Source organism: Raphanus sativus, chromosome 7 (genome assembly GCF_000801105.2).
Source record: "Raphanus sativus cultivar WK10039 chromosome 7, ASM80110v3, whole genome shotgun sequence".
NCBI classification, from domain to species: Eukaryota; Viridiplantae; Streptophyta; class Magnoliopsida; order Brassicales; family Brassicaceae; genus Raphanus; species Raphanus sativus.
The window spans coordinates 23,648,178-23,656,299 of NC_079517.1; positions in this window are offsets into that span (position 1 = coordinate 23,648,178).

The window sequence follows — 8,122 nt, forward strand, 5'->3', positions numbered from 1 at the left end:
ATTGTGGAATAATGAAAGACGATAACAGGCCGCGACTGGCCCATCACGAGTTCGACATCTAAAAGGAGCTAAGCTGAAGCCGAAGGCTGAGAGCTAAGGCGATCTTTAAAGAGGTCACGGAGAAGAGGAAGCTCACGTCACAACATGAAGAAGCGCAGGACCCGGTCAAAGGGAAGCTGTTGCGGATTCCACCTCAAGCGGAGAAGATCTCGGAGATTAGTTGAAGACAACCTAAAGAAGTCCAAGGCTATAAAAAGAGAAGGTTGAGGACCAAGAAGAGGATCGGATTCAACTCATATTTTCACTCTACATTCATCAAAACATTCTGATCATAATATTCTTGTAATCTTTATAATCATCAAGAGAAACATTTCTTTGTAACCATTCCTTTACCATATTATCAATACAAATCAAAGTTCATTCATCAAGTTCTTACGGGGTTCAGCCCGCGATAATCTTTCCCTAACCTTTCCTAAACATAAAACCTGATCTAAAATCTAGGAGTGAGTTTTACTCCTCACAATTGGCGCCGTCTGTGGGGAAGAAACAATCGAATCCCTTACTCTAACTTGAGGATGAATCCTACCGATCAGACAACAACCCCGTCTGACCTTAACCTCCCGATTCAGAGCGATGGCTCACCGAACGACGGAGGCTCTAGTCTTGTAATCACAGAGCCTCAACGTGGCGACCACCGATCTGGGCAACAGCTTCCGGTTGATGCTCAAACGAGCCAAACTACAACCGAAGTTACTAACCCGAGGTCATCAAGTGGAAACACCTCCGGGCCCCCGATTACCGAGAATCCTCAGCAGCAAGCCATTCCGAATCAAACGGAGGCTCAGCTCTCTGAGATCCGCCATATGATGATACAATTGGTAGGCAGAGCTCAGGAATATGAGCGCACGATGCATCAACTAACTGTACGTCAACAACGATTCGAAGAGATAACTAGATCTCTAAGCGCAACAACCCAACCATCGCAACGTCAAGCTCCGGGGGTCATCTTTCATGATCGATTAAACGATCCCTCATTTCCCCGAGCACGTTTAAACTTTTCCCCTGATAGCACTGCCTCGGAAGGACGCGGATCTGTTTTCCAGACACCTCATACTGGAACAGCTCCCGTGTTCAATCCACCTAACGCCAGTGCTATGGGAAGTAACATAGCGACAACCAGTTCCACACCCGGTCAGGTCACTGACAGGAGTACTCGTTTACCTCCTCCGCCGCCTGATCCTAGGTCCGGAGCAGGAATATGCTTCCCATCTGGGGGCAGAACATCAGCTTCGGTTTATCAAACTAGAAGCTCGATCCCGAACGGAGACGGTTATCAAAGGATAAATTCCGATAACCCAAGAAATGCCGAGCGATTTAGCCCACCAACCGCATGGGAGGATGAGCCAACTCGATTCCGTCAGGAACCTGCCCGTCGGGTACCTGCGAACGATCCAAACGTCCTTCCGTTTGAAGGACCTGAAGATATCCGTAGATATATGGAGCGAACTCACGCGGCTCTCCAGAAATTGGGAGCTCAAGTCCATAAAGCTACGAGTTCAGCTCCCGAAATCGATAGCTTACTCGAGGAAACCCGTGGAACTCCATTCACGGACAGAATTGCCAGTTCTCACATAAGAAATACCCGAAAAATCAGAATTCCTGAGTATGATGGGACCTCCGACCCGAAAGCCTATTTGAGAGCTTTCCGATTGGCAATTGTTAAAGCCCATTTCACACATGAAGAATGTGAAGCAGGTTACTGTAGGACATTCGCCGAAAATTTGGTCGGAACAGCCCTCGAGTGGTTCTCCGGTCTCGAGCCAGCCTCGATAGACAATTTCGATCAATTAACCAACGCCTTTATGAAGCAATACTCAACCCATATCCGGAAGCAAGCCTCTGAGGCCGACCTTTGGAAGATCAGTCAAGGAATGGGAGACCCATTACGAGTCTACATTGAGAAATTCAGGGCAATAAGGACTAAGCTCTCGAATCCTAACGACCTAATCGCCATCGAGGCCCTTAGGAGAGGTCTGATCCATAGATCGAAATTTTGGTCAGAGCTAACTCTCAATGCTCCTCCAACTATCGATGACGCTCTTCATAGAGCCACCAAATATATTACTTTGGAGGAGGAGACAGCTGCACTGGATAAACTCCATAAGAAATCTCAGAATCATTCGAAAGGTGACTCCTCTGAGACTAAGGGACCTCATAAAAAGGGTAACCCTCGAAATAATCAGACTCAGGGAGAACATTCCTACGCAATCGAGGAAGAGAAGGAAGAAAAACCTGTTGCAGCAGCAAACAAAACTCCCTGGTCAAAAGGCTTCGATAAAGGCAAACGTTGCTCTTATCACGATCGCGAAGGACACTCAACCGAAGAGTGTTGGGACCTCCAACGCCAGCTGGCAGCTAAATTTGCAGCTGGAGAAATAAAGGGCGTGGACCTTAAAAAGCCACCACCTTATCAGAAAAGAGGTTCCAGGGACACTTCCCCGAAACGCGAGAGGTCACCTGAGAAGGAGACCGATTCGCCACCTCCAGCTCCCAAGAAAAGAGTCGACATGATTCTTGGGAAATTCCCCCAAGGAAAAAGTTTACAAGTCGAAGCTCTCTTGAGCAAACCGTCCCCTCAATCGAGCCCCGACTCGAGGGTGGACTGTATCCTTGGAGGATCAGACATATGTCAAGACTCCGTCAATTCCATTAAGAATCACGTGCGGAAGGCTGTGTCTAACACTGGACCTAAGCCTCCTAACCCTGAATCCAATACTAAGATTTCTTTCTGGGAAAGCGAGACCTCAAACCTTGACAGACCTCACGATGATGCGTTGATCGTCACCCTGAACATCGCAGGATACGAAGTTCCTAAGCTCATGATAGACACAGGAAGCTCTGTCGACCTCATTTTCTATAACACCCTAAAATGGATGGAAATAGACGACTACGAAATTATTGGCCAAAAAGCTAACCTCGTAGGCTTCTCCGGAGAAACAGCTACCTCATTGGGAACTATCAAGCTCCCAGTCATAGCTGGCGGAATAATGAAAATGACCAACTTAGTAGTCATCGATAGACCTTCCCCGTTCCACGCGATTTTGGGAAGACCTTGGATTCACAAAATGAAGGCAGTAGCCTCAACGTACCATCAGTGCGTAAAATTCCCAACACCCGAAGGGATAGCTACCGTACATGGTAGCCAGAAGATATCCAGGATCTGCTATTTGGGAGGATTTGAAATCCTCAAAAATTCCCCCCAATAGCAATTACAGATCCAAGAGGGTCGCGAAATGCAACAAAATATTCGACGTCCCCCCAGGAACCTAACCGAAAAAGTTTGCATCGACGACTCAGATCCTGAAAGACAGGTGAGCATTGGGTCCGAGCTACCTCCTGAGACAAAAAAGGAGCTCATTGATTTCCTGAAAAGCAATATCAAAACCTTTGCATGGTCCACCAGTGACATGAAAGGAATAGATCCGAACGTCACCACCCATAAGCTAAAAGTTGACCCTACTTTCAAACCAATCAAACAGAAGCGTCGTAAGCTAGGCCTCGAAAAGGCTCAAGCTGTTAACGACGAAGTTGACCGACTAACGAAAGCTGGGTCCATTCGAGAGGTACATTACCCCGACTGGTTGGCTAACCCAGTACTGGTAAAGAAGAAAAACGGGAAGTGGAGAATCTGTGTAGACTTCACAGACCTAAACAAAGCTTGTCCTAAAGACAGCTTCCCGTTACCTCACATCGACCGCCTGGTTGAAGCAACAGCTGGCCATCGACTCCTATCCTTCATGGATGCCTTCTCAGGATACAATCAAATCATGATGGATCCTGAGGACCAGGAGAAAACTGCATTCATAACCGAACGAGGAACCTATTGTTATAAGGTTATGCCATTCGGATTAAAGAACGCAGGAGCTACCTATCAGAGGCTAGTAAATAAGATGTTTGCTGGACAACTTGGAAAAACCATGGAGGTCTATATCGACGACATGCTAGTCAGATCCTCAGCTGGAGAAGATCATATCTCCCACTTAAGGGAATGCTTCGATATCCTGAATAAGTACGATATGAAGCTCAATCCCACTAAATGTACTTTCGGGGTACCCTCAGGCGAGTTCCTAGGCTATCTCGTAACCGAAAGAGGCATTGAAGCCAACCCGCAGCAAATAGCATCCTTCCTAGAAATGCCGTCACCTAAGACGACCAGAGAGGTACAAAAATTGACTGGACGAATCGCGGCATTGAATCGATTCATATCCAAGTCCACCGATAAATGCCTCCCATTTTACAAGCTTCTAAGAAATAATAAGAAGTTATGGGACGAGAAATGTGAGGAAGCCTTCAAGCAATTGAAAGCTTACCTCTCCGAACCTCCGATCCTATCTAAACCAGTAATAGGAGAGCCATTGTACCTATATCTCGCTGTATCAACTGCTGCAGTCAGCGGCGTTCTAGTACGAGAGGAACAAAACGAACAAAGACCTGTCTATTACACCAGTAAAAGTTTGATAGACGCCGAAACCAGGTACCCTGCAATGGAAAAACTAGCTCTAGCAGTCGTAACAGCTGCCAGAAAATTGCGACCTTACTTCCAATCGCACTCGATCGTCGTAATGACCTCACAACCATTACGAATGATCTTGCACAGCCCCAGCCAGTCAGGGCGATTGGCTAAATGGGCCATAGAGCTCAGCGAATATGATATTGAGTATAGACCTCGAGCAGCAGCGAAAGCTCAGGTCCTTGCCGACTTTATCATTGAGCTAACATCCGAGCAGTTAGACTCCGAAATGGAATCTCCGAAGTGGAGCCTATACGTCGACGGAGCCTCATCAAAACAGGGCTCCGGTATCGGTCTAAGGCTAACTTCTTCAGCAGGAGAAACCATCGAGCAGTCATATAGGCTCGGATTCAGCGCCTCAAACAACGAAGCTGAATATGAAGCACTAATCGCAGGGTTGAAGCTCGCCCTAAGCCTCGGAATCCGAGAGCTAAACGCTTATAGTGATTCACAGCTAGTAGCTAGCCAGTTTCACGGAGAATATGAAACGAGGGACGAAAGAATGGGGGCATATCTCGAAGTCGTCCAGAACCTCACTAGGCAGTTCGACAAATTCGAGCTAACGAGAATCCCACGAGGTGAGAACTCCTCAGCAGATGCGTTGGCTGCTTTAGCTTCCACGTCAGACCCCCTCGTAAAACGAATCATACCCGTAGAAGGAATCGAGAGAAACCAAGCATCGACATAGCTACTAAAGCTGAGAAAGAGAGCAAACTAACAGCGCAACTCGAAGGTACCTGCCCTGAAACGGTAGCTACCCAGATTTTCACAACATTTTGGTTTCCAAAAACCAGAATATGCAGCGCAAAAAAGCATACCTCCGGGAACACAATCCCAATCACGGAAGATATTCCTCGAAATTCAGACTCCTTAGAGCCTGATCTCGAGAATACCCCCGGGGGCACCAACTCAGACCCAGTCATCTGCAGAGTTAAAACCAGAAGCCGTACAGCTCTCAAAATTCATCTGGAGGTATTCCTCGGAATCCGGACTCCCTGGAGCCCAATCCTACCAATACCTCCGGGGGCACCACGACACCAGGTCCCGAACAGGAACCTCCCTCGTCTCTTCATAACAAAGTTGTAGGAAGAGAGGATTGGAGAATTCCACCAATAAATGGGAAGACTCGGAAAGCTCAAAGCATTAAGCGCGAGATATTGCGTAACTGAATCTGTCCTCCTCAAACGAAGCATTTCCGGACCTTACCTAAAATGCGTCCATGGCCTCGTTGCTATGAGACTCATGAAGGAAATGCACGACGGTTCCTGCGGGAACCACTCTGGAGGAAGAGCTCTAGCCATCAGAATCAAAAGACAAGGATATTTCTGGCCTACCATTATTGCAGATTGCGAGGCCTATTCCTCTTCATGCGACAAATGCCAGAGGCATGCACCGATTATACACCAACCTGCGGAAAAGCTATCTAACATATCCGCCCCTTATCCATTTATGAGATGGTCCATGGATATCGTGGGACCACTAGTACCATCAGGAAGTGGAAAAAGAAGCTACGCTTCCTCTTAGTCTTAACGGACTACTTCACGAAATGGATAGAGGCTGAAGCCTTCCAGCAGGTAACCAGGGTCGAGGTCGAGCAATTTGTATGGAAAGAATCGTGTGTAGACACGGCGTCCCATACGAAATCGTAACTGACAATGGAGGACAATTCATATCCCACGATTTCAAAATATTTTGTGACAAGTGGAATATTCGCCTGACCTTCTCATCACCTCGCCGACCTCAAGGTAACGGACAGGCGGAGGCTGCTAATAAATCAGTATTAGCAAACCTCAAGAAACGCCTCGGAACCCAGAAGGAATTCTGGTCAGAGAAGTTACTTGAAGTACTTTGGGCATGTCGGACCACCCCACGAAAAGCTACAGAAGAAACTCCTTTCTCCTTAGCATATGGGATGGAAGCTGTCGTTCCAGCTGAAACCATTGCTGGTAGCCTCCGCCGGGAACTCTGTACGTCCAATCCCGCAGCTAATGATCAGCTCCTAACCGACAGCCTCGATCTAATCGAGGAAAGACGGGACCGAGCTTTGATTCGCATTCAGAACTATCAGCAAGCAATGGCACGACAGTACAATTCCAAAGTCAGGCTCCGGCAGTTCGCTGTTGGTGACCTAGTACTTAGGAAAGTTTTCGAAGGAACCAAAGAACCAAATGCTGGGAAGTTAGGAACCAACTGGGAAGGTCCCTACCAGATCATCCACGTGGTACGACCTGGCGTTTACAAGCTCCGAAAGGTGCGAACTGGGGTACCTGAAATCAGATCGTGGAACGCCACGAATCTTAAGAGATATTATCATTAGGTACCTAAAACTCCCTGAACTACGTTAGGCTTGATCCCTTGACTGGGTACGTAGGCAACTCCGTCATGAGTGCAGCCCCAACCTCATTTCAACACTTCGTTCACCACAATCAAAGGGGGCATATGTCTGATTAAAACACATAGCCCACGCAGCAAACGTTATGATACAAGCAAATGTATGAACTATGATACCATGTATCCAATTATCAATAAAGAAATTATTCTCGATATCTCAATTCTTTAACAAAACAGGTCCCTACAAACCTGACCTAGGTCTTAATCCTTAACAATCCAAGGTCTTAAAATCCTTCAAACAATTCAGGTCTCGACGAACCTGAACCTAAGGTCTTAAAATCCTTCAAGCAATATCAGGTCTCGACGAACCTGAACCTAAGGTCTTAAAATCCTTACCAAATCTCTAAGGTCTTAAATCCTTACCAATCTCCAAGGTCTTAAAATCCTTGTCAATTCTCCAAGGTCTTAAAATCCTTATCAAATCCTGAGGTCTTAAAATCCTCATCAAATCACAAAGGTCCTAAAATCCTAAGCAAGTCTCAACGGGTCTTAAAATCCCACAAACAAGTTCAGGTTCCCAAGAACCCCACCTAAGGTGTCCAGATTAAACTTAGGTTCCTAAAAATCCTAAGCTAGTCCCGATACTCCAAGAATTCCTCTTAAGGAACTAAAAACGACCAAAGTCTTCCAGACTTATCATAAGATTCGATTATGACCAAGTTGTCATATTTCACGACTAAAGCAAAAACAAAACTCAAAATGAAACGAAAACCAAGTTTGAAATTAAACAAGGGTTTAAAGCCTCCCCAGGCTAACAAAGATTCAAAGTACAAACAGATAAAGGTTTAAAGCCTCCTCAGGCTATAAGTCTTAGAAACAAATGAAACAAAGCCCATCGGGCAGAATCCTAGAAAACATGAAAGAGCCTCAGCTCTTAAACTTCCTTGTCATCCGAGCTCTTCTCAGCTCCCTTACCAGCTGGATCTTCCTCCTCAGGAACCTCCTCCTCCATCTCCTTATCGCTACCTCCAAGGGCGGCTTCGACTGGGGCTGAGTAAGAACCCATCAATCCCAAATTAGAACCGAACTCTCCAGAAGAGGAGAGATTAAACATATTAATCTCAAAAGTACCTGAGCTCTCGGAGAGTTGGGGAAGAGGGAGCTTGCCGATCGAGAAATCCGAGACCTGAGCCTTTTCATATGCCGCGACAGCCTCCGGCA